The sequence below is a fragment of the Heptranchias perlo genome, chromosome 4, assembly GCF_035084215.1.
Source record: "Heptranchias perlo isolate sHepPer1 chromosome 4, sHepPer1.hap1, whole genome shotgun sequence".
Lineage (NCBI taxonomy): Eukaryota > Metazoa > Chordata > Chondrichthyes > Hexanchiformes > Hexanchidae > Heptranchias > Heptranchias perlo.
Window position 1 is genome coordinate 90403384 of NC_090328.1, and position 26321 is coordinate 90429704.

Sequence of the window (26321 nt, forward strand, 5' to 3'; positions counted from 1 at the left end):
TTACCCAGGGCAATAAGGTAGGCTTTCCCCACTCCTGTTCCTTGTGATTAGTGCTGTGTGCTATTTATTCTACAACATAGACTTAAAAACATTGATTTAAAAACAGAAAAGGCTGGAAACACTCAACGGGTCAAGCAGCATTTGTGGAGAGAGAAACAGATTTAACATTTCAGGTCAATAACCTTTCATCAGAACATTTGATTTAATGTGTCCATTGAAAGATGGCACCTCCTGTGATATTGCATACAGTACAGTGCTATTGTTAGGCTCTTCCCATAGAACTCACACTACTGGGTCTTTTCAAGCCACTCCACAGGATATCTACCACATCATACAGACTGCAGCACAGTTATCAAGCAAGTGACAAATGCATGTTTGCAAGGAGAAATGCCTTCATTGCTTTTTCAGTGGAAAGGAAGGACTAGCTGGGCAGGGTGCAGAGCTTTGACCATGTGGCAGAGTTCACACGAGTGCAAGTTACCACAAATGGAGCAGTGAAGCACATATGAATCCCATCGCCTACATGAACAGAAAATGTTTGCATTCAATTAATATTCAGGTGGTATCCAACCTCAGAAATGTCATTATGCATGTCTGTGACCATAGTCCAGGAAGCAGCAATGATGTGTTAATTATGTGGCATTCCATGGTGCCCACATTTTTGGAAGGAGAAGAAACACTGGGGGATGGCTCCAAGGAGATCAGGTCTATCTGTAGCTTCTGACCCCATTAAGAAATGGCTTGCTGCAGAGGAGAGCCGTGAGCTGGAAGCCTGAGCATTTGTTTGTTGTCCCACATCCACCATCTCCACCAGCAAGAAGAATATATAATGCAGCTTTAACAGAATGGAAGAGTGTATGCAAAAGGGCACTGGTTGTGTGCACTGCTTTAAAATGGTGCTGCACAGAGAGTGTGGGAGTTCCAAATTTAGGTTTGCACTATGCTTGCATAGGCTCCAAAACAGATGAGCAGCATATTCACCTTTGCTGCTGATACCAGCACAATTCTTCCTTGTTTGTGGACAGGTATGAGCAACCTGGGTGAGTGTACTGATTCAGATAGTGACCTCCCTCCATGCAACTTCCATTTGTGCTTTTACTAGAGCCTTCAGCCCCCAGATAGGGCCACCCTCCTTTGGTGCACCTCCTGCAGCATGGCCTCTAACTCTTCAACATCAAAGAGAGCAGTCTGCATTTCTATCACCACCACATTCCTTTCAATTATCCTTTTAGGGATGCTGCTTCACCAGCTAATTGAGCTACAGACCAAACTCTCTGGGCAAGCTTGTTATGCGCCTTTTACAATTAGGGGGAGTACTCTTCTTCAAATAGTACCATGGTATCTTTTACATCCACTCCAGAGGGCAGATAGGGCCTCAGTTTAACATCTCATCTGAAAGGTGGCACCTCCAACAGTACTCCTCAGTAGTCCACTGGAGTGTCAGCCTAAATTTTGTGCTCAAGTCTCTGGAGTGAGGAATTGAACTGACAACCTTCTGACTCAGAGGCGAGAGTGCTCCCAGCTGAGCCACGGCTGCCTTTAGAAAGTGATAAAAAGTTCATTCTGTCACACAGTGGCTTAGGCTGTGAATGATCAAATAGGTTTATTTACAATGAGTAGATAAGTGAGCAATAAAAAGATAAACAGCATATTTACAGTAATGTACAGAACCTAGGTATCCCTACTCAGAGTATAGATAGAAAACACAGCTACATCTCAGATTTCTAAATATATATGTATATCTGTATATATTTATGGATGTGTAGGTACATAAATATACTTATAGCCCTCATCTGCAATGTTGCTTTCAGTAGTCCAGAATGAGATTATTGCCCTTCTAAAATAATGACAGTCTGGTCATTTGTCAATTTATTTTGAAACTGTCCTGAAAAAAAAATTAAACACCTCACCAAATGAATTTTTCTCAGCTCTCTTTCATATCAAACTAAACATTCACGTACAGCAATTCTCTAGAGAAAGGCAAATAGGAGCCAGATACACTCGTCAGACCATAGAAACAAGAGACAGCTAACACCATCTGAAGCAGTGAAACACAGTTTTCTGTAATCAGTACAAATACCGTTGGCTTAATATGTATAGACACAAATAACTAAAGTTCTTCAAGTCAGCAGATAGATTTGCCCAAAAGTTTGTATCATATAGAACTTTCATCAACCTTTTACTTTTTGCTTGCTTTCCTCTCCTTTGACCATTAAACAACTAACCGACAGGGTGCAGTTTACTGGTGGGAGCAGATGGCGTTCCTGCTTCCTATTTCATTGACACATGAACTGTGTGACATGTGGCATTAATCAGTTCAAAGCTGGAGGACAAACAAGCAAGGTAAAATCAACAGGTCAAATAATACTTGGCTTTATAATACACATCAGACTCTTTAATCAGTGAAGGGGTCTGACCCCAACCAATCGTTAGAGCCAGATGCTGTGCAAAAGGCTGAAAATATTGATGGAACCAGGTAAAGCAGATTAAAATAAATCAAGAAGCAGGAAAACAGCAGTGAAGAATGCTGTTTTGATATTTTCTAAAATAGATTACCAAGACATTTCTATCAATAATTACTTTAAAAAACAGTTTCATCAAAAGACTCCAAAATTCAGAACATTCTGCATGGCCAGAAAATAATTTGGTTTTTTTGGCTGCTTTCTGTATACGGTTTTTGTTTAAAGGGGCGATGTGATCTAGCAACTTCTGTTGCAAGACAATTTAACCAAGAAGAGTGCATTGATGTGATCACTGACATAATTGCATCATTGATTTTATCTGTCGAGTGAGCAAAGGCACCACCTGGTCCTGATGGTCTAGTGGGCAAAGGCATCACTTGGTATAGCACTTAACCATACAGACCAGAACATACCAGGTTTAAATCCTGGTCTATACTAAATTCAGTCCTGGGCCAGGGAGGGTAAAAATCAGCTCCGCTACTGATTGCATTCCCTTGCTGGAAAGTGTGTGTAAGTGGGTGCCAGGCGAGGCTAGGATTTGGCTGAATGTGTAGGCTCACACATAAGGAATGTCTACTTGGTGAGGTACCAGAGTGCTGTCAACACCTATACCACACTCAGCAAGAGATAGGATCTTCAGCGAGAAGAGAGAAATAAACTGAAGTTAGATTAGCACAAAAAAATGAACGCTTAGAACGTATCACAGAATTCTAAACATTCATGCGCCAGCATCTGTTACAGTGCCACCCCTTTCTATTGGCCAGCATGACTGTCTTATGGCAGAGTGCTAAAGTTCCCTATGGAGGCCAGAAAATCAATACCCGCTGGCTTTAATAGGCTTGGTAATGAGGAGAATTTAATTGTGATGAGTTTGCATCATACTTGAATGGCCTCAATGGATAAATGAGAAAAACAAAATGTCAACATTTTCAAGAGATTCTTTTGTAGAATACACAAATGAAACAACCTTGGCCCCTGTGTTTTACATCTTTTGTGTGTAGCAAGAAAGAAACGTTTTTGTATCCTTCACAAAACCAGATCAGTATCCATCTGTTGAAAATAACCCATGGGTGAAGTTGGATAGAGCCGGCCTACCAGCGCGAAGGGGGCACAAGGAACGATCCCAGTGCTTAAACAGGTAGGCCCAAGGCCCATTCAATATTGGGCCTCGGGCCTCATTTAAATTCGAGAGATGAGCTGCGGACATCTGTTGCACATCCCCAGGCAGCTCGCCGGCAAAGCAGACGTAAATTTCAAACATCGCTGGCAGCAGCCTTCAGGTAGATCCTGGGAGAGAGGTGGGGAAGGGAGGCTATTGGGAGGGTGCAAAGCGGGGGCTGGCAACAGTGTTCAGGACTGCTATGGAGCTGGAAGGAGCAGGGGACCCACATTCAGGCAAGTATTTTTTTTTAAAAAACATCCTTTTGGCGATCTTTTTAAGGACTGCTGGTTAGGCTGAATGTAGACTTGGCTATCCCGAACATAGCAAGCACAGTGCTGGCTGCATTCAGGGCAGTCCAATTTTGGGAAGGAGTCCTGAAACAGGTGTTAGGTCTCCTATTTGCAGATGCAAAGGGCCTGTTTCAGGCGTGGGCCCTGGACGCCTATACTTCAGCTTTTATCAATATGATGTGTGGTGCACTTTCAGTGCGGAATGTGCATGCTCACACATTGCCCGCCATATTGAATGCATAGATGCCGATTTTATGCCTGGAAAATGGGCATGGCATCAACAAATTTCTAAACGCTGCAGTCATGACCTGAACCTGCTTCTACGTCTAGATTCAGGTCCATTTAAATAGATAAGATGTTCCTCAGTGAAGGCCCAACTACTGGAATAGTCTTGCTGCTGGAAGTGGAGGAGGAATTTCAGCTGTTGCTGCAAGCTTAATATGCCTGAAACGGCTGTATGGGCTGCTGGATGCAGGGCCTTCTAGCTGCTGACCAAAACAGCAGCCAGAAAGTCTCCAGACCTGATCTTGCTGCAACTGAAAAAGAAGGAACTTATCTTCTCCTTGGCTCCAACAGTTGACATGCAGGCCCTGCTAAGATCTCCTTTGATTTGAATGTGGCTGGTACCATGGCCTAAGGCTCATTAACAGCAGGCAACCTCCAGCTGAGCTTCTGCCTGGTGTACACAGAGGTAAATGAGGTGGGAGGCACAGTTACATCATTCCCACCTCATTTGCATGGGATTTCCGTGCATGTACCTGCTGAAGGTGCAACTACGTTGCACTCTTAGGGATCGCCATGGAATACCTAGGCAGCACAAAGTGGACGGAGACCCTATGTAACAGGTCTCTCTATCTGTTTTCATTCACTTTGTACTCACTCAGGAACACATCATTCCCTGGGCACAAAGCAGAGGAAAATCAACCCCAAGATGTGTTTTCTGGAGAGAAGACACTGAGAAAGCAAATAGGTCGGGTTGAGATTTATCAAAAAAGGACAGGCTCATTGGACCTAACAACTTTTTCCTGTTCCTGAAAATGTTTGTGTTTTATGTACTGAGGACATCCAACTTGAAATACTTTCTTTTCCCTGTCACTTCTCGCTCTAAGCTTAATGTTGTGATGTCTTCTCAAATATGTTGTGAAAAGATATCATGGAAGGGAAGAGGAAAGGTTATTTAGGACGAACATGGAGTGACAATATCAAGAGATAAACAGCTGCATGTTTGAAACAGTTTAATAAGTAGGTTCCGAAGAAGAAGAAAGATCCACAAAATATGTGCTGTAGTCTCCAATCCTCTTATAAAGGAGGAAGGAGCATTGATGATAATGGTGAAGAACAAATTGATAAATTTTCAGGTCCTGGTACTAAAATCGGCAGGAACTAGGAACAGCTTTAAAACGCTGCAGCTGTTTTATTAAAGGAGCTGTTTCATTCTTATGGACATAAAAGAACACAGCTTGAGAAAGGCATGGATCACCTTCACTTTGAGGCATGTTTGTGGAAGAAGTGCAGCAAAGGAGGATTGTCATGTTTGGCATTCTAGGACATCCTCTTCAGAGAGTGTTTATCAGGTGGTGGCTCCCAAAGTGAATGCAGTCTCAAATATTTGGGGGACATGGAGGAAAAAGGTTAACGACCTCAGAAAGTCTGCCAAGCTAAGGTTTCCCAGTATTGCACTAGATTAAGCAAAGTATTCGGGGTACGAACAGTTTCCTCTCACACTGTTACACCCCAACTAAGGTGCCTTTCTAAGCTCTCTCCAAGTTCCCCCCAAGTCACACACCATCCTGACATAAACATATATCACCATTCCTTCGTTGTCACTGGGTCAATATCCTGGAACTCCCTATTTAATACCATTGTGGGGATCACCATCAGCGCAAGGACTGCAACAGTTCAAGAAGACGACCCACCAACACTTTCTCTGGGTAACTAGGGATAGGTAATATATGCCGTCTTGCCAGCGTCACCACAAGGACTGCAGTGGTTCAGAGAAGGCCCACCACCACCTTCTCAGGGTAATAAATGCAATCTTGCCGTACCACCCACATACTGAGAACAATATTTTTTTTAAATCACCTCACTCACTGACATATGTTGCAGTAACCCACCATGACACACTTTAGCTATGCAAGCTCTGTTTCAGGGGTTCTTTTTAATCCACCATTCTTCTGTTTCTATGGCCATCTCTGATGTAGCTGAAGGCCCAGTGGCACTGAGCAACTCACTGGACTCAATGTCACTTACTCCATCTGTCACAAACACCATCAGAGGCACATTCACCCAGGAGATTGAGGTAGTTAGCTTGAGGAAGGTACGCTAGGTAAATCACAGAGCACGAGTGAGCAGAAGCAGGTGGTGGAGGCAGAGGAGGACCAACAATCTGCAGCCAGAGGGCCACCTTACATCCTCCCTCAGCTGCTGAGCTCTGGAATCCGAACCTTTACTGGACCTGCATTTAAATATTTACTTCAGTCATTAGAGGGCGTGCTAAGCATCCCGCAAGATCTGAGGGCTTGTGTGAAGGAGCACGCCACCCACTTCTGTTCATTCATGAATGACAGCTTAACAGAACCTGCAGGTCACCATGAGGCACATGACAACTCCACAGGTATCTGCAGTGGAGCTCGTAGTGGCAGAAGTCCTTACCCCAGTGACAGCATCTTTCCTCAATGGAGAGACTGTTTCTATAGAGGCTTTGGGCTCCAATCTACAAGCTTCAACATGCTGGGGGGCAGATTGAGAAAATCGTGAGGCAGGTTTCAATGATCTCACTGTTGTTCAGAGATCTTCTCCCACACAGATCAATAGGCACATTAAAGCAGATCCCAGTAGCAGGCCCATGGCTGGAGTAGACACAGCTTAGGTTACTGGCTCTTAGTAACACTGAACCCAGACTCTCCAGCCACCCTGCTCAAATAAAAAAGGTAGAAGCAAGCAGGACCAGTCACTGCAGCAGCATACATGGTGTAGTCAGTTGTAAGGCCATCTCATGATCCTGCACAAGTTGGCCGAGTTCCCCTCAATGCCAAGAGGCTCACGCGACACTCAGCAGCCATCCACCTTACTTATTCCTGCCACTCGAGGGACACCTAGAAGGAGCACTAGGTTAGGTTCTAGAGCACACAAAACTTACACTGTCACCAAGAAGCAGCAGTGCAACAAACGCTAACGGGTAGAAAGTCGTCTAGGCCCATTTTTGGACCCTGAATCGGCACTGTCCAGGCAGTGTGCGTCCCAATTAGGAGACCCGAGGCTGGCCTGAAATTGGGCCTCGGTTCTCATTTCAATAATTTAGACATTATAATCTAGGAGCTATCCTTGCAGTTTCTTTCTTCACCATATAATCCTGGCATGATGGAATGTCTTAAAATGAAGGCATCATGACTGCTGCCTGGAAAGCAGGCATTGATCTGTATGATCTTGTTTTGTTTGTCAAACATGAAGTGTATGTTGATGGAAATGAAGCCCTTTTGGTTCACGAAGGCACGGAAATGCAAGGACCTGTAGGGTCACATGGGTGCCAACGATACCCTAGACTTGAGAATCCTATCATGTGGAAAAAAAAATGCACTTTCCCAATTTGCTGCTAATTGCCCATGGGGATTATGATGAAATTGTGTGCCCTCAAACAATACATCAGCTGCCTGATGCATTAGTGAGTGTAAATTGGCTTATATTGCTGATGTCCCCATGCACAGCAGAAATGAGCCAGATGAATGAGAGTTCAGAGCTGTGGTGGACTTGACAGTTACTGGGACTGCTATCGCCATTGTGGGAATTGACTAAAGATCAGATTCTCAGAGATGACATGACTCCGTCACTGCCTCCCTAGTGAATCAGAACCTGTGAAAGCAGTTCTCCTCCAACATTCTTTTCATTTAAAATACCAGTGACTAGTTTTATTTTCCTTCAGGGAATCTAACTTACACACTCGAAGAAATAATGATTAAAATCAATGTGAAAAATGAAAAACTGTAAGAGAATGACTTGATGCCAGCTTGTAAATCTATTGAATTTGGATGACATAAACCTCAAAATAAAACTTTAACATTTAGGAACATTGGGAATGATATTCTTCTTGATTGGTTGGAACAAAACGGGCCATAGTGCATCGGCAGCTCGTTTTACACGCCACCCATTGTGGAAAAGGAAACCGGGCACTAGTGATGGTGACCAAAAGAATTACCCAAGGTTTGCTTGGTTATTCTAGTCTGAAAAGTGAATACTACCTACTCATCCTTTTCGACATTGGTTCTGCTATAGAAACCAGAAATGTATTTCAGCAGGCTTAAGATTATCATTATCTTGCTATCCATTCACTGGTCCTGCTTTCTTGCCAGTTAGCTAATTTAAAATCGAATGGGACAGCTACCAAATTTACAACAGAAGGTTAATGATCCGGGAAACAACACATCATGGGTTACAGAAATCATTATAGATATGTATTTACCTTTCACATTCAAAATTCTGCTTTCCAAAGAAATGGAAAACTCATTTTCATGCAATTATAAAAGCAGCTAATATAAAAATTTTGCATAATTTCAGAAACAAGTGCAGTATTATAATTTTGCCTTTAACTTAGATATTGAAATAAGAAATGCAGTTTATAAGCTGTCTCAGCATTTCTAAAATTATTTCATCCACTTACAAACAAATCAATTAAGGGTGCAATTCTCATAGGTTTGATCATATTGATCTGCACATTTGCATTGCTGATTTATTAAGAGCAAAAAGCAAACAATATTCATAATATAGAAAAATAATCCAAAAAATTGCTTACAGATTCAAAATTCCTGTTTGTACATGATCCAGGTGGAAACACTGTGACGTGGGCAGTCCTGCCTAGTTTTTCCGCATGGCTGTTTCTACCTAAAATTTGCTATTTACATAAAATCTCTAACCATTATAAAAATGCTCCTGCACAGCAGGCTGACAATGGGAGTTTGCACAGCTATCAAGGATTTTGTTGTGCTGCTGCAGCTATTTAAAGTGCAGTGTTTCCAGCTGAGCAGGAAGCATAAAAAGAAAAGACTTGCATTTATATAGTGCCTTTTGTGACCTCAGGACATCCCAAAACGCTTTACAGCCAATGAAATACTTTTGAAGTGTAGCCACTGTTATAATATATGATACGGGGCAGTCAATTTGCACATACCAAGGTCCCACAAAACAGCAATGTGATAATGAGCAGATAATCTGTTTTAGTGCTGTTGGTTGAGGGATAAATATTGGTCAGGTCACCTGGGAGAACTCCCCTGCTCTTCTTCGAAAGAGTACCATGGGATATTTTACATCCTTCAGAGAGGGCAGACGGGCATAGGAAATTGAAGCTACAGGGGTAGAAATTGGTTATGGCCTACTTTCGGGTGCAAAACATAGAATCACGCAATCAGTGCATGCCCCAACCAGGAGGCCAAAGGCTTATCCACAATTGGGCCTCGGGTCTCATTTCAATAATTTGGGTGTGCCCGCGGCAACAAATCAATTTCAGGCTGCTTGCCTGGCCGCAGTGACTCTCCAGTAATTCGTAGTAGGAAAGGAGGACAATGTGTGAGGGCATGATCGCAAGCTCGCAGCACCTTTCGGGAGTGCTGTGGAGTTGCTCCTTCACATCAACATTTAAAAAAAAATGTACTTACCTGTTTGGTGACAGCCGCTTACTAGGCCGAATTGCAAATGTTACACCCTTGTTCAAAAAAGGGTGCAAGGATAAACCCAGCAACTATAGGCCAGTTTAACCTCGGTGGTGGGGAAACTTTTAGAAACGATAATCTGGGACAGAATTAATAAGTGTGGATTGATTGGGGAAAGTCAATACGGATTTGTTAAAAGTAAATTGTGATTAATTAACCTGATAGAGTTTTTTGATGAGGTAACAGAGAGGGTAGATGAGGGCAATGCGGTTGAAGTGGTGTATCTGGATTTTCAAAATGCGTTTGATAAAGTGCCGCACGGTAGGCTTATCATCAAGATTGCGGCAAATGGAATAAAGAGGGCATTAGCAACATGGATACATAATCAGCTAAGTGACAGGAAACAGTAACGGTGAACGGTTGTTTTTCGGACTGGAGGGAGTTGTACAATGGTGTCCCCCAGGGGTCGGTGCTGGGGCCACTGCTTTTCTTGATATATATTAATGACTTGGACTTGGTTGCACAGGGTACAATTTCAAAATTTGCAGATGACAAAACTTGGAAGGGTAGTAAACAGTGAGGAGGATAGTAGTAGACTTCAAGAGGATATTGTCAGGCTGGTGGCATGGGTGGACATGTGGCAGATGAAATTTAAACACAGAAAAATGCGAAGTGATACATTTCAGTAGGAAGAACGAGGAGAGGCAATATAGAGGGCACAATTCTAAAAGGGGTACAGGAACAGAGATATCTGGGGGTATATGCGCACAAATCGTTGATGGCAGGGCTGGTTGAGAAAGTGGTTAAAAAAGAATACAGGATCCTGAACTTTATAAATAGAGGCATAGAGTACAAAAGTAAGAAGTCATGATGAACCTTTATAGAATACTGGTTCTGCCATAACTGGAGTATTGTGTCCAGCTCTGGGCACCGCACTTTAGGAAAGATGTGAAGGCCTTAGAGAGGGTGCAGAAGAGATTTACTAGAATGATTCCAGGGATGAGGGACTTTAGTTACATGGCTATACTGGAGAAGCTGGGATTGTTCTCCTTGGAACAGAAAAGGTTGTGAGGAGATTTGATAGAGGTATTCAAAATCATGAAGGGTCTAGACAGAGCAGATAGAGAGAAACTGTTCCCATTGGCAGAAGGGTCAAGAACCAAAGAGCATAGATTTAAAGTGATTGGCAAAAGAATCAAAGGTGACATGAGGAAAAACTTTAAAAAAAAACACAGCGAGTAGTTAGGATCTGGAATGCACTGCCTGAGGGGATAGTGGAGGCAGACTCAATCATGGCTTTCAAAAGGGAACTGAATAAGTTCTTGAAAGTAAAAAATTTGCAGGGCTACGGGGTTAGGGTGGGGGAGTGGGACTAGCTGGATTGCTCTTGCGCAAGCACAGACTCGATGGGCCGAATGGCCTCCTTTCATGCTGTAACCCTTCTATGAATTGACACCAGGAAAACCAAAGCTACTGCCAGAGGGGCCCTAAAATAAGCAATGTGCCCCTTATTTGCATATGTAAGAGACCTAACGCCTCTTTTGGGCGGCTACCCTGGATGCTTGAAAAAAAATCTGTCCCAATAATCGAGTCGAACCTCTTTCAGGGATCCATGGGGGACAGGAGGTTGATCTCTAAAATTAGCCCACATTGTTCCAGCTTAAGCCTGTAAAACAGGCACAACTGGGCCCAATTTCTGCCCCGCAGACTTTAATCAAATAGAATGTATCAAACCACACAATCCAAAATTTACTGATGCAGCCCTTCAAGTAATGGTTCATAAAGTGAGGCAAAGACGACTCTCCAGGGAACCCTTCCCAGAGAAGAGAACTACGAAATGTCTGATAGTAAATAGCGAACAGTGCAAATGGTGTCTGCAACAGCTGGAGAAGTTGTCTGTAAATGTGAAAGAAGATAGTCTCCAGGACAATTGCCAAATTAAAACTACCTAACAGCTTCCTGTATAATGTAACTGTCCCAAGTATGCACATCACAAAATGTTTCCTCTTAACCTGTTAGCCTTTTACTGCAGGTCTATGTAAAACACTCAAACAACCTTATAGTTCTTTGAATGCCTATCAGTGGACCTCCTGGTGCAAGGCGCAAATTCAAGCTGCAGCTTATAAATGAAACTAACACAATCTAGCTGCATGATAACTTTTCAATTACTCACATAAACACTGCGCTGCAGCAAGGGCACTTGGGTGTCACTGCATGTACTTTTGAAACTTCCAATATTGCAGGACAAGGGTATCTTGCAACCAGCATTGTAATATGTTTTTGTAGGCCTGGCAGAACAGTCCACTAGTACCCCCAGTGGCCCAAATGAATTCAGCACCCTCCATCATTTTTACCATCTGTCAAATGCACTAGCACAGCTACACCCTCCACGGAAGATTTAAGTAGTCTGCTTCTGAACGTAGTGCCAGTAAAACCACTGTGCACTTGTGAGGAGAAGCAATGGGTCATGATATTGGAGGAATCTTCTGTATGGAGGGCTAGCTTGGGTCCTTCCACAGCTGCAAAGATCTAGGGAGTTGGACCTAAAAGACCTGCTTATAAAGAAAATTCCTGTCTGAACAGGATCATCTACAGGAATCACATTAGTCTGCCCAAAATACCTTGCGAGATCTAGCTTGGAGTGTGGTGCAAACAACCAGCCACATCTGTGCAAGGTGGCCTCTAGCCTGCAGTCTGCCATGGAGAGCATGAGACCTCCAAGTGGCAGCTGCAGCACAGCCTCCAGTTACACAGGTCCTAAGCACAATCAGTATCTTTGGAATGCTCATAATACTCGAGAATCTGGGTTGTAATCTACAAGTGGCTGTGTTGTCCAACTTCAACATACTGGAGAGTCAGATTGGGAGAACCTTGATGCAAGAAATCATGACCTTGCTGCTGCCCACAGGCCGACTCCCACACAGATTAGTGGACAAGCTGAGGGAGTGCCCAACAGCAAGGGTGTGGATGCAATAAGCAAGGATGAGGCTGATGTCTCTCCCACATCTGATTCATGTGGTGAAGCTCCCATATGCAAATGGCAGTAGATGTACCAGAAAGTGGGCAGGACCAGCCAGCCACAGCAGTGGCAGATGTGGCTCAATCAGTTGCAGGGCCATGGAGCCAGTACAAGGAGGTATAGGGGGCCCCTTGAAACCCAAGTTGTCCCCACTGAAATCCTGCAGATAGTCTTCACACTTACCCCTTCCACTGGGGAATTATTTTGAAGTCTTAGTTTAGGAGTTATAAATCACGCACAATACATTAGCACTAAAGAGGAAACAACATAGGAAAAGACATTAACATCATAGCCACATACCACAAAGCACGGGAATAAATTGATTGCAATATATTTGAATTTTACGCATAGTTCCTTCTTGATCAATCAGAAGGAAATTGCAGACTGGTTGAGTCAGGATCTGGCATATCTCTGGAGGTCAGTACGCTGAATGAGTTGAGATGGTTGAAAGTGGACTCCACCAATAGTGTCCAGACTGGGAAAGTAGCCTTTACCCCACCCAAAAGAAAACAGATTGGCCCACTTACACAGGGGGCCAAAGAGGACATGGCCAGAATTAGATCAACACTCCCTCCCCCAACGGTAGGCACTCTAGTTTCGGGCCGCATGGGGTAGGCAGGTATGGAGATGCACCTATGGTGGCATATACGCCTACCTGCCCCATGCAAATTAGGTGCCCTCCTGACCCACATACTCCAATCGGGTCATTGCTGGAGGGTACCGGCAGGCACAATCCCAGCGAAACTGTCTGCTCGAGAAATTTTGCAGTCCTTATTCTTGCAGTTAGCTATGCAAGTAAAGAATGTCTAGGACCTTTTGATCCACCCCAGTTTTTATGCTAGTCTTACTGCCAACTTCAGACATGCTCTTTTAGGTGTGTACTAGTCCTTCCTTCAGGAAGTGATAATCTCACTCTTTGTGGAAATGAAAGTCCCTGAGATGGTCTTGAATTATTAAATGCTGTTTGTGCTGACATGTATCATAGTAGGCACAGCACAGGAGGAGGCCATTTGGCCCATCGTGCCTGTGTCGGCTCTTTGAAAGAGCTATCCAATTAGTCCCATTCCCCTGCTCTTTCCCCATAGCACTAAATTTTTTCCCTTCAAGTGTTTATCTAATTCTAGGGATGACACTGGGGATGGATGAATGAATGGCTGTGGTTGTTGTTTATAAATTTCTGTTAGTGTTATATGGTAAATTTGTTTCCGAATTCATTGCTGGTTGAGTCTCTTCAACGTCTTGTTTCTTTAGTTAAGCAATTAAAGTGAATCTAATATCCTTACTTTTAAATTATTTGTGTTGGTGTTTGCATGTTTTTCTGGGGATATTTCCATATCATCTGTGATGGCAACAGTAAATATTCAATACATCAAACATTCTGTAGGAGAAACTCACCATTAAATCGAAACCCTAGAGGAGGTTTGAGGATGACACAAACGCAATACTGAAAAAAAAAATCAATTCTGGGACTGTTTGCCCAATTAAACAATCTGCATCTGGCATAGGAAATCAATAATAACAGGAAGTTACTTTTCCTAGATGATACATTGGAAGAAAGTGGTGATGACTGTCATATCGGAGGTTACCGGGGTGAAATAGGATTAGGAGTTCCTCAGCTCCAATTGTTGGCTGAGGCCTCCATTCAGGCAGAAGTCATGTGGTCTTTAATAAGCACATGCCAAATATTCCATTTGCTACCTGCGATAAATTTTCATTTTTACTGTTTGGGTGTTAAACATTGTTCCTCTCTGCGCAGACATTGATTGGGGAAAATGGAAGGAAAATCAGATAGGTCCTGTTACCGGTGGGTGAGCTTTCCACCGGTTTGCCCTCTTTGCAGTCCACCCATGAGATGCATAATGCCCAGGCAGTAAAGTTGAAAATCTGCCCCCCGAATCTGGTGTAAACCCGATTGGAAATATGTGATGGGCATAATGGCCTGGAAATCCCTGGGTCCCTGATGCAGCAGTATAAGTGCAGCAGGGTGGGACTCATACCTGCCAAAATACAAGGATGCTGACCCCACCAGAAATCCTGCAGTCAGCTAATTTTAATAATGCTGGTGGGAAAAGGACATAACTCCTAACAGTAGGAGGCAGAATATACTGGAGGGTGGTTGGTATAAAAAATGCAGAAAGGGGCAAACCAAGGGTGGAACTTTCTTATTTAATGTACTGTGTGCAATTAAAAGGGATGAACAGGTGCTTGGAAGAGGGAGCGAACCGACTGCTACAATAGAAGGGAAAAGGCAAGCACCTAACTTCTCTGAGGCTGATGTAGAAATAGTGAGGTCCCAAGTTAGAGAATAGCAGGATGCCATTGTTGAAGTTCCAGGGAAGAAGCCATCACATGCAGCAACACAGGCCATGTGGAACAAGGTGGCTGTAACTGAGCGTGACCTCAATAACCCCAAGGACATTCTTAGTATTGGAAGAAATTTAGTGACCTCACAAGGTTAGCAAAGGTAAAAGAGTTTTCAGATGAATAACAGGGCAGTAAATTGAATCAAAGAGAAGCAAATGGGTATTCCCTAGCAATGCCCTTTGGGGTATCACATGACATCATGCTCCTTGTCCCAGAAGTAAAGTCATTTGGCAGAACTCATGACTATTGTCTCACATCCTGTAATGCATGTTAGCACATTGAAGTCTCTTGTCCTTACTCATTTACAATTACCACTATTACCATCCAGTCCATGAATCCTAACAGATTGTGACTGCAGGATCTGGAGACTGCAGCTGCCAAACAACATTATGCATTCCTCCTCAAGGACACAATGCCAGGGAACACCAGGCCATCGGAGGAAACATCCAACATTGAACAGCACATGAAGAGGAAGTACTGAAAATAACTCTGGTCTGGCAGTTGGGGAATTGAGACATGGGAGTCTCTGTGCCTTCAGTGGATTCATGAGAACATAGAAACATTAAATAAGTTATATGTATTCTTCAATCTCTTTGCCAGCTACCACTTTGCTCAAAAGAGATCCATAAAGTAACTGTTTAAGACAGAATGTTGCTCCAGCAGAATAAAGTTAACAGTACTGTTTTTTTCCCCGCTAGAGGCTGCAAGCCAGATTATAGCTAAGAAGATAGCTGAAGAGGAAGATCTTGCAGTCCCCTTTACTTCTGGCAACTATTCGCCCACTCAGTCATTAATCCTCTCTCTTTCACTCAGCAGTCCACAGATACCCACTCAAGGTAGTACATGTGGCGTGGCACAGAGCACAATGAAGCCAGAGGAGGCATATGTGGAAGTGGAGCCTAATGTAAGCGTCAGGCATGTCATGCCTTGGCTGCAGAGCAAGTAGATGATTATCTCTGAGATCCTGCATTAAAAGGAAGAAAGATGCTAGCACAGCATCAGACATGTAGGGAGATTCTGCATGGCCTTTCCTAAGAACTGTGGCAAATGGCTGGGTACAGATGGAGACCACCGCCCTGCTGTGCACCAACATTTGAGTGAAGTTCAACTCATTGCAGAGCAGTCTGGAGAAAATGGCAGCTGCAGGAACATCTGCAACCCTTCCTCCCTTCATGAGAGATCCAGGCAAGTCAGTCAACTCAATGTGTAGGCAATGAATGAAGGACTACAGTTTTTGGGGGACCTTTGGAGAAGTCAATGCCAACCATGCAATATCAGAAGGAGTAGAAAATAGTCAGTTGACTCTTTCTCAGAAGTTGTAGGATTGTTCTGATTCCGTGGAGTCCATTTTCCCCACTGATCACTGGTAACCAGAATCTTGTTCACAAAATCAGCAGAGTAGCTGATGTGTGCCAACGAGACTGATTTTCTTCAAAGCAACAGCACAGAAGTGCATTCCATCAGCTCCCTGTAGAGCCCTTCATCAGGATCAGGCTGCCAAAGAGCCCATTACAAAATGTCAGCCAGTTCCATATACATCCAGGATTTGAAGTCAGATAGAAGGGCCATCTCCATTCCAAGAGACTCATAAAAGTTTGCAGTGGCCATCTATGTCTCAGACCCCAGGCTCTCATCTGGTAGGAACATAGGGACAGGACTGGGTCATACAGCCCCTCAAACCTGCTCTGCCATTCAATTAGATCATGGCTGATCTGCACTTTAACTCCAATTACCTTCCTTAGCTCCATATCCCTTGAGACCCTCACCTAACAAACATCTATCAGTCTTGAAAGCTCCAATTGTCCTAAAATCCACAGCCTGTTGGGGGTGAGAATTCTAGATATATACTACCCTGAATGAAAAACTGCTTCCTGATTTCCCTCCTAAATGGCCTAGCTCTAATTTTAAGATTATGTCTCCTCGTTCTTGAAGAATAGAAACCTTTGCGATTCATAGTAATATGGGGCATTCAGGAACATGGGTACAATCAATAACACCCACAGCCCTAGAGAATCTGACATAGACCTAGCAAAGATGGAATTGGTAACTTGCCATAGAGAAGTATACAGAAAATTGGCTGATCTGGCAAAAGTTCACTGTAGCTCCCTAGAATGAGCCTGTGGCATACAGGCTGAGAGCTGTAGTCACTTTCTCTGCCATAGCCAGTGCTGTGCATGCTTTGGACTTTGCTTGCAGATCTGACTATAATAACGAGCAAAGCTTTATAATTAAAGTACAGCCTCCTGAGACAGAGCTCCTGAAAAAGGTCTCAATAAGTGTACCCGGGTCTATGCATCATGCTGGATGGGTAGTATTGGGATGATCTGGCTCTCCTCTGGTGCTGGCTGATTAATCTGGCTTCTCTTTCAGCCTCCTGCTGCTCCTCTTCCTCCAGCATATAGATTATTTAAAGTGGGATTCCTTTTGTGCAGCCTTCAGATATCAGCTTAGCAATTCTCTCGATATACAATGCTTTCCAAGGATAATGTAGGGGAAAGAGTATAACAGTAAAAATCTTTCCCATGCCTACTTTGGATCCCAAAATACAGCCAAAAGTCTCCATAAGCAATCTCAGTCTAGCAATCTCCCTTTAACCAAGTATTTTCACCTAGATGAATGGGTCCTGGTAAACTGCACCTTTGAAACAGTGGTGCACATTCTCATGGGTAAACGGCAAGGCGGACGTCACAGAATGTAGGACAGTTGACGTCATCCCATCCTAACTCTGTCATGTGCAGTGGCTGCCATTGGAAGCGCAGGCACTTCTTCAGCCTGCCTTGAAACTGAGCTGAATTTAAGCCAGAGGTGCTTCTCCAGTGGAACCCATGCATAAATTAACACTGGCAAAAAATTCCAGGCCTAGCAAAGGGACAATCACTGACTTATACACTTCCCCCAACCCAGTGCTTTCAAGGCCAATGGGCGGAGATGGAGCACAAGTGAGCTCTGTTCACACTTCTGCTTTATTAAGCTCCAACTGTGCTTGTTTCTAGGGTGTAGCCAAGCCTAAAATTGGGCCTTACTTATCGATTCGCCATCTGCTTCCGGAGTCAGTTTTATCTTTAACCCAAAGTGGCACCCGTCTTAAAAGAAAATGGATATGACGACTGACCCTCCAAAGTCCAAGACCAAATTGCCTGTCACAACCAATGTTGTACAGTGAAATGGGCAAACAGTGGCTCCTGGCCTGCATGCACTGCTGTGGAGGTTAGAGGGTTCCAAAATTTAATTATTTTATAACCTAATCTGAGCAGGAAAACACTTAAATAACAAACACATATTTCACTAACATTACGTTAAAACACACTTTTCCAATTACAATACATCTATCCCTCATTTTTGAGTTCAGTGCACAGTTTAAAATGCATGTTCCTTTCATTCTTAATGACGTTTGCACTAGACTGCATCAAAGTTGTGATTTGTCAGTCGAAGTCACTGTAGGTTTAAACATGATGATAAGAGCAGTGCTATTTTATTTTTAAACTGATGTCTGTAGAGTTTCAGTTCAATTGAAATTCGGTGTACACGGGCAAAAAATAACATTAGATGTTTCAATGGGAAGGAGCTAATTGTGTTATGGTGGAAAACAGAGAAAGCTAAAAATAAAATTAGGTAGTGATGCAGTAATGGCTTGATTTTAAATGCAAATTGAAGAGCTGGTCCCTGAGCCATTAAAGATTAGATCCAGAAATGCAGTATGTGAAAGTCTGTCTATCTGGGAAAAAAGTCCTCTTACAATCAGTACCGTCTTGGCATCAGCATTTCTTCCAGGGTAATTACAGCAATATTACATTGCAACTGGGAAGAGAGCAAAAAAAATTAAGAAATGTAAATGAACAAGGGATATTCAAATCTAATTCCTGAATGCCTGCATTTAGCTGTTGCAGGGCTTTAGCAAATTTGTGACAGTGGCACTGAAAATCCGCAGCTATTCTGACAGACTCCCACCACAGGTTTGCAGAATGGCTAGAAACAAGGTCACAATCCTTCTAACGAAGAATCCTCAGTGACCAATTGGGGGCAGAGCTTTCGCCTGCCCCAACCACTCGCCCCTCCCTGTCTCTAACTTCATTCTGACCTCTTATTGTAGCAGGTGTAGCAGGTCAGAACAGGCAACCCTCCCTGACCATTGGGGGAAGTTGTGCCCACCGGGCAGTTCCCTTCCAAAGGTGGCTGCAGTGGCAGCTACGATGTTTCTTGAGCTGGAGGGGAAGATCCAACATCCACCCCTGGACTTTGTCCTCTTTGGTGGTGGATAGTGCCCCATTCCTCTTAAGCATTTAAATCATAGGACCTTCCCCCGAGTCGCACAAACTTTGGCAGGGTTAGCAGCGAAGATCGCAAGCGGGTGGGCACATCACAGCACTTACGCAGGGATGAGCCCTCCCATGGATTTTCAGGGCCAGTGTGTAAATTGATGGTGCATTTGACACTCAAGTTTAATGTCAGTGCTAAGTGATTTCTGCATTGGTCCAATGCTAAACCTGTAGTTTAAAAATCGGGAATCTGGGTTCAATCTAACTCAAGAGTGAAGCAGTGCAAGATCCCCTTATCTCCTGGTCACTTTTTAAGCCTGCCAGTTGTGAATTTGAATATTCAGGGAGTGGGCACTCTTCCCTCTAAGCTATCTAAATATTTAGATTTCTATCTGTTGGGAGAAAGCACTAATGTATGCACAGTGCTATCTCCTGGGCAGGAGGGATAGAGCTCCCGCCAGGCAGGAACCAAGCACTGTAAACATAGTTCCGCCCGGCCGAAATGTTTGGGTCAGTTGAAAAAACAAATTATGACACTGCAAATGATTCAATTTCCTGCTCTCTCCCATTTTAACATCAGTCCAATATTATAGTGAATCCCTGGGGTTTTGGAATGAGAAAAAAAATTTGTACAGCGTGCTTGGTGGCATTTCTGGTATTGTGCAGCACGTGTTGCTTCAGATGGAACCATAAGGTGTACCAGTAATGCCACTAAGACAACCTTAAATGAGCTGTAACTATTGAATAATGAGGCCTTAGATATGGCCGCTGTTTCCACTTGCAAAAATAAATTAAGAATGTCGCCGAGAGAACGGACTAATATGTCAAAGCATCCGGATGGCTTTTCTCCTGTTCTGGAGTTTCTTTCTCATTTGATCAATGGTCAGGGCATACGAAATTGCCCCTTTAACTACCAACAGGTTCTGTGTTTTGTCTTCTCCTCTCCATCCTGTATTATAATGTAAAATGGTCTGCTTGAAAAATACATTCATTATGATTTACACATTTATCCAGCATCACTCAATACCACATCTCATCACCAAATAGAATACGGCTTTTGTGCTGTGGTGCATGAGATACTTATAATGCTGACGCAATGAATATAGAATCAGACTCTAAGGTAGCAAGTATCTGCTTCATTGCTTCACTGCTGGGAATAAGTATCACAGCTTAGCGTTAATGTTGCCTAATTAATTTGTGCTGGTTATTGAGTCAATTCCTAAGGCACTTCAGTGAGCTGAATGTGAAACAGCACCCAAATGAAGTAGCACCTAGTCTATACTCAGACATAGAGCTCAAATCCAGGTCAAAATATCTAGAGACACATCTCTTGTTTTGAAACAGTCTGATTGTACTACAGGGTGGTTTCATGAACCTGGCCATTACTAGCTCAGCTGCTTCTCTCTGCACTGGGTAACTATTCACTCGGCCTCACCATGGCTTTTATTGCACTCACCCTCAGTTGTAATTATCTAGTCATAGTTTCAAAAATGTGAAAACACTCACAGAAAAATTTGCACAGGACTTCAATACAGTGATTTAAAGCCTGCAAGTGAGGGTGAATTTAATTTTTAAAAAGTTGCAATAAAGAGCTGAACATAGGAGCAGGTGGGCTCGTAGCAAACATTTCTTTTGCACTGCTGCAGATCATATTGTGAAGCCCTACAGCATGTGTAGCAGTGAGGGACCATGCCTTGTTGAACCCTGAGTTTCATTTCACTAAATTTGTGATCTTTATAGTTGCAAACAAAAATGGAATATACATTGTCTTTTAAAAAAATTCTTCTCCTGTTTCTGTTTATAAATGATTTGTAAGCACAAGTGTTATTAAGAGAACATTTTAAAAAAATCAAGGACAGGAAAAGGCCTTCTCCTTTACCCAAATGTCCCATCTATGCTTCCCTTTGGCAACATCATCGGCTAGCACATCTAAGTTAATGACACCCAGCTCTGTGTCTGGTTGTCACTTGGCCATCCCACCACATAAAAGTTCATCCTAGATAGAACTCTACACCACCCCTCAAACTCTCCACAGCACCTATGCTGTCAGACTGCTCGCTCAACATCCAGTCTTGGATGTGGTGTAATTTTCTCCAGCTAAACATTCAGAAGACTGAAGCCATTGTCTTTGGCCCCCAGCACAAACTCTAAATTTGCCACTGATTGCATCCCTCTCCAAGGCTGCCTCAAGCTGAAGATTGCTCACAACCTTGATATCCTGTTTGACTCTGGGCTGAGTTTCTAAATCCATATCCTCTCCATCAACAAATACAGCCTACTTCCACCTCCATAATGTTACCAACTTCACCCCTACATCAGCCCATCTGCCATTCAAATCTTTGTCACCTCCAATGCTATTCTGGCCGGTCTCCCAGTCTCTACCCTCCATAAACTTCAGCTCATCCAAATCTCTGCTGTTTGTATCTTATCCCGTACCAAGTCTTGCTCACCCATCACCCCTGACTTAAATTGGTTCCCTGACCCCCAATGCCCAAAACTCAATATTCTCAGAGTTTATACCCTTCTATAGCCTTACCTTTCCCTATCCGTGGAACCTCCTCCACCCGAACAAAGTTAGAGCACATGAAATTGGGGATAATACTGGCATGGATTGAGAATTGGTTAACAGACAGAAAACAGAGAAGGAATAAACGGGTCTTTTTCAGGTTGGCAGACTGAGTAGTAGGTACCGCAGGGATCAGTGCTTGGGCCCCAACTATTCATAATATATATCAATGATATAGATGAGGGGACCAAATGTAATATTTCCAAGTTTGCTAATGACACAAAACTAGGTGGGAATGTGAGTTGTGAGGAGGTTGCAAAGAGGCTTCAAGGCGATATAGACAGGTTAAGTGAGTGGGCAAGAACATGGCAGATGGAATATAATGTGGGAAAAATGTGAAGTTATCCACTTTAGTAGGAAAAACAGAAATGCGGAGTATTTTTTAAAATGGAGAGAGATTGGGAAATGTTCACATACAAGGAACCCAGGTCCCTTTGAACATGAGTCACTGAAAGCTAACATCCAGGTGCAGCAAGCAATTAGGAAGGCGAACGGTATGTTGGCCCTTATTACAAGAGGATTTGAATACAGGGGTAAAGATATCTTACTGCAATTATATAGGGCCTTGGTGAGACTGCACCTGGAGTATTGTGTACAATATTGGTCTCCTTTACCTAAGAAAGGATATACTTGCCATAGAGGGAGTGCAACGAAGGTTCACCAGACTGATTCCTGGGATGGTGGGATTGACGTATGAGGAGAGATTGAGTAGACTAGGCCTGTATTCTCTAGAGTTTACAAGAATGAGAGGTGATCTCATTGAAACATACAAAATTCTTACAGGGCTCGACAGGGTGGATGCAAGGAGGATGTTTCCCCTGGCTGGAGAGTCTAGAATCAGGGGTCACAGTCTCAGAATAAGGGGTAGGCCATTTAGGACTGAGATGAGGAGAAATTTCTTCACTCAGAGGGTGGTGAATCTTTGGAATTCTCTACTCCAGAGGACTGTGGAGGCTCAGTCATTGAGTACATTCAAAACAAAGATCGATAGATTTCTAGATATTGAAGGCGTCAAGGGTCATAGAGTCATAGAGTTATACAGCACGGATAGAGGCCCTTCGGCCCATCGTGTACGCGCCGGCCATCAGCCCTGTCTACTCTAATCCCATATTCCAGCATTTGGTCCGTAGCCTTGTATGCTATGGCATTTCAAGTGCTCATCCAAATGCTTCTTGAATGTTGTGAGGGTTCCTGCCTCCACAACCCTTTCAGGCAGTGAGTTCCAGACTCCAACCACCCTCTGGGTGAAAAAGTTCTTTCTCAAATCCCCTCTAAACCTCCCGCCTTTTACCTTGAATCTATGTCCCCTTGTTATAGTACCCTCAACGAAGGGAAAAAGCTCCTTAGTATCCATCCTATCTGTGCCCCTCATAATTTTGTACACCTCAATCATGTCCCCCCTCAGCCTCCTCTGCTCCAAGGAAAACAAACCCAATCTTCCCAGTCTCTCTTCATAGCTGAAGCGCTCCAGCCCTGGTAACATCCTGGTGAATCTCCTCTGCACCCTCTCCAAAGCGATCACATCCTTCCTGTAGTGTGGCGACCAGAACTGCACACAGTACTCCAGCTGTGGCCTAACCAGTGTTTTATACAGCTCCATCATAACCTCCTTGCTCTTATATTCTATGCCTCGGCTAATAAAGGCAAGTATCCCATATGCCTTCTTTACCACCTTATCTACCTGTTCCGCCGCCTTCAGGGATCTGTGAACTTGCACACCAAGATCCCTCTGACCCTCTGTCTTGCCTAGGGTCCTCCCATATGGGGATGGTGCAGCAAAATGGCATTGAGGTAGAAGATCAGCCATGATCTTGTTGAATGGCAGAGCAGCCTCGAGGGGTTGGATGGCCTACTCCTGCTCATATATCTTATATTCTTAACCCCCTGAACTCTCCATTCCTCTGATTCCAGCCTCTTGTGCATCAGCCCTCATTTTGTCCCACCATTGGCAGATATGCCATCAGGCCACCTCCCTAAATCCCTCGACCTATCTATCCTCCTTTAAAACCCCCAAACCCACGACCTCTACCACCTAGAAGGACAAGGGCAGCAGGCACATGGGAACACCACTGCATGTTACCCTTCAAGTCACGTACCATCCCGACTTGGAAATATATCGCTGTTCCGTCAAAATCCTGGAACTCCCTAACTAACAGCACTGTGGGAGAACCTTCACCACACGGACTGCAGCGGTTCAAGAAGGCGGCTCACTACCACCTTCTCAAGGGCAATTAGGGATGGGCAATAAATGCTGGCCTTGCCAGCGACACCCGCATCCCATGAACGAATAAAAAAACGTTTAGTGAATCATATTTAATTGAGACCAAAATAAAATTAGCTGATTTTAACAACAACAAAAAATTAGCTGATTTAACTGTTCAGATTGTTACAATCATATATTTGATGGTATTCACCAGGTACCCAAATTATGAAGAGCAGCTTTAAGATATTTAAGATCCTGAGGACAACTATGATGTAGAATGCAATATACACTGGGCACTTCTCAATCTTACTCAAAGATGAATGAATACAGCTCAATATAATTTTCATTAAGCTCTGTTCTGGTTGACAGAGTAATACTTTTGGATGTACACAAAGATACTAATTTAATCCTAAGTAGGATTTCAACATCAAGGGAAATGCTTGATCAATTTAGCTTCATGTGTATATATAAAAGTAAGAGAGCAATTCTTGACTAGATTTCTAGTAGTGTAGAACTCTTAAGTTCACTTCAGTAACAGCTCAGGCAGAACAAAAACTTTGTAACAGGAAGTGTATATATGTCAAAATAGTAATCCCTTAATACCTTTGGTTGCCAAAAAGCTATCTATCTCAGATTTAAATTTAGCAATTGAGCTAGTATCAATTGCCGTTTGTGGAAGAGAGTTCCAAACTTCTACCACCCTTTGTGTGTAGAAATGTTTTCTAATCTCGCTCCTGAAAGGTCTGGCTCTAATTTTTAGACTGTGCCCTCTACTCCTAGAATCCCCAACCAGCGGAAATAGTTTCTCTCTATCCAAGCTATCTGTTCCCCTTAATATCTTATAAACTTCGATCAGATCACCCCTTAACCTTCTAAACTCTAGAGAATACAACCCAGTTCACGCAATCTCTCCTCGTAACTTAACCCTTGAAGTCCGGGTATCATTCTAGTAAACCTACGCTGCACTCCCTCCAAGGCCAATATGTCCTTCCGAAGGTGCGGTCATGTTGACTCAGTCATGTTGACTTGGTTTCAGCAATGAGTGAAATATGAGAAGCGTAATTATGCTGAGTGGCAACATTGCTACATTCCCAGTACTAATTCATATACGTTCTGATAAAAGGTCATTTACCTGAAACGTTAACTGTTTCTTTCTCCACAGATGCTGCCTGACTTGCTGAGTATTTCCAGCATTTTCTGTTTTTGTTTCAGATTTCCAGCATCTGCAGTATTTTGCTTTTGGCTAATTCATATCCGTTCTTCTCTCCTTCAGGTGGCAGGGGCAACTGTGGAGAGTCCACGTCCGGGGGTGGGGGGGCAGTGCAGTCCTCTCATGCTGAACCCCGGGGGTCAACGATGAAAAGGAGAATTATAGAGGGACAGCAGCAAATTTGCAAGGTACTGGCAGACGTGCCACACACACTGTCCACAATAGCGGAGAGGATGGAGGAGTCCAGCTCCAACATTTGTGGATTGATGTCTCAGGCCCTAGCGAGAATGTCTGCCTTGGAGAGAATGGCCGCCTCCGTGGAACTTCAAACTAGTCCATGCAGGCTATGGCCTCAGCCATGCAGACTTTGAATGCCAGCATGTCTGCTACCTTAAACAGGATGACGGATACCTTATCCATGGCCTTAGAAGGCATCCCTGACTGCAACTAGCTGCTCCTTAGCAGAGCGGTAGGAGTGAAGTGCCACTGGCCCAGGAGAGGGATGATAGTGAAAGTGGATTTGGAAGTGGGGAGAACTCCACTCAAAGCACTCCCACATCTCACCCATTGACCCCCTCTCAGCCTATACCTGACATGCTGCTGAAGGGATTATTGGAAAAAGTTTGCTGGATATAAAAAGAAAGAACCTTAACACAAAGTCACTGATGACAAAGACTATTCCATTCTGAACTGGTTTATCAGTAAGAAGCTAATAGCATCATGAGGTCACCATCAGATAAGCAATTATCTGAAACAAAGAAGAAATGGAACGTAGAAAACAGATGGCCTCTACCACATGAACAGTTTGGGCTATTAGTAAGGCACTTCATGGTTTATGACTTCAAACAAGCTTAGCAAATCACCAAAAACTGCATGTGAACAAGGATTTAGGATTGGAGGAGAAGGAGTTTGTTAACTAAAGTCAAGTACTAATGAGAAATTGTTATGTTTTTTAAAGCAAATTGGCTTGCGTCTATGACTGGTAGTCCTTTCGTGTCAGACCCTAAAAAAGGCTAAAGAGAAAAATCGTACACGGCCTCATGTCCTGATGTCAGAGTCTGCCTCTGCACAAGTGCAGGTGGAGCAGTCTTTGGTAGGGCCCTCGCCGGCTCCAACACAGGTCGTAGGCCAAGGGCATCTCAGCAATTAG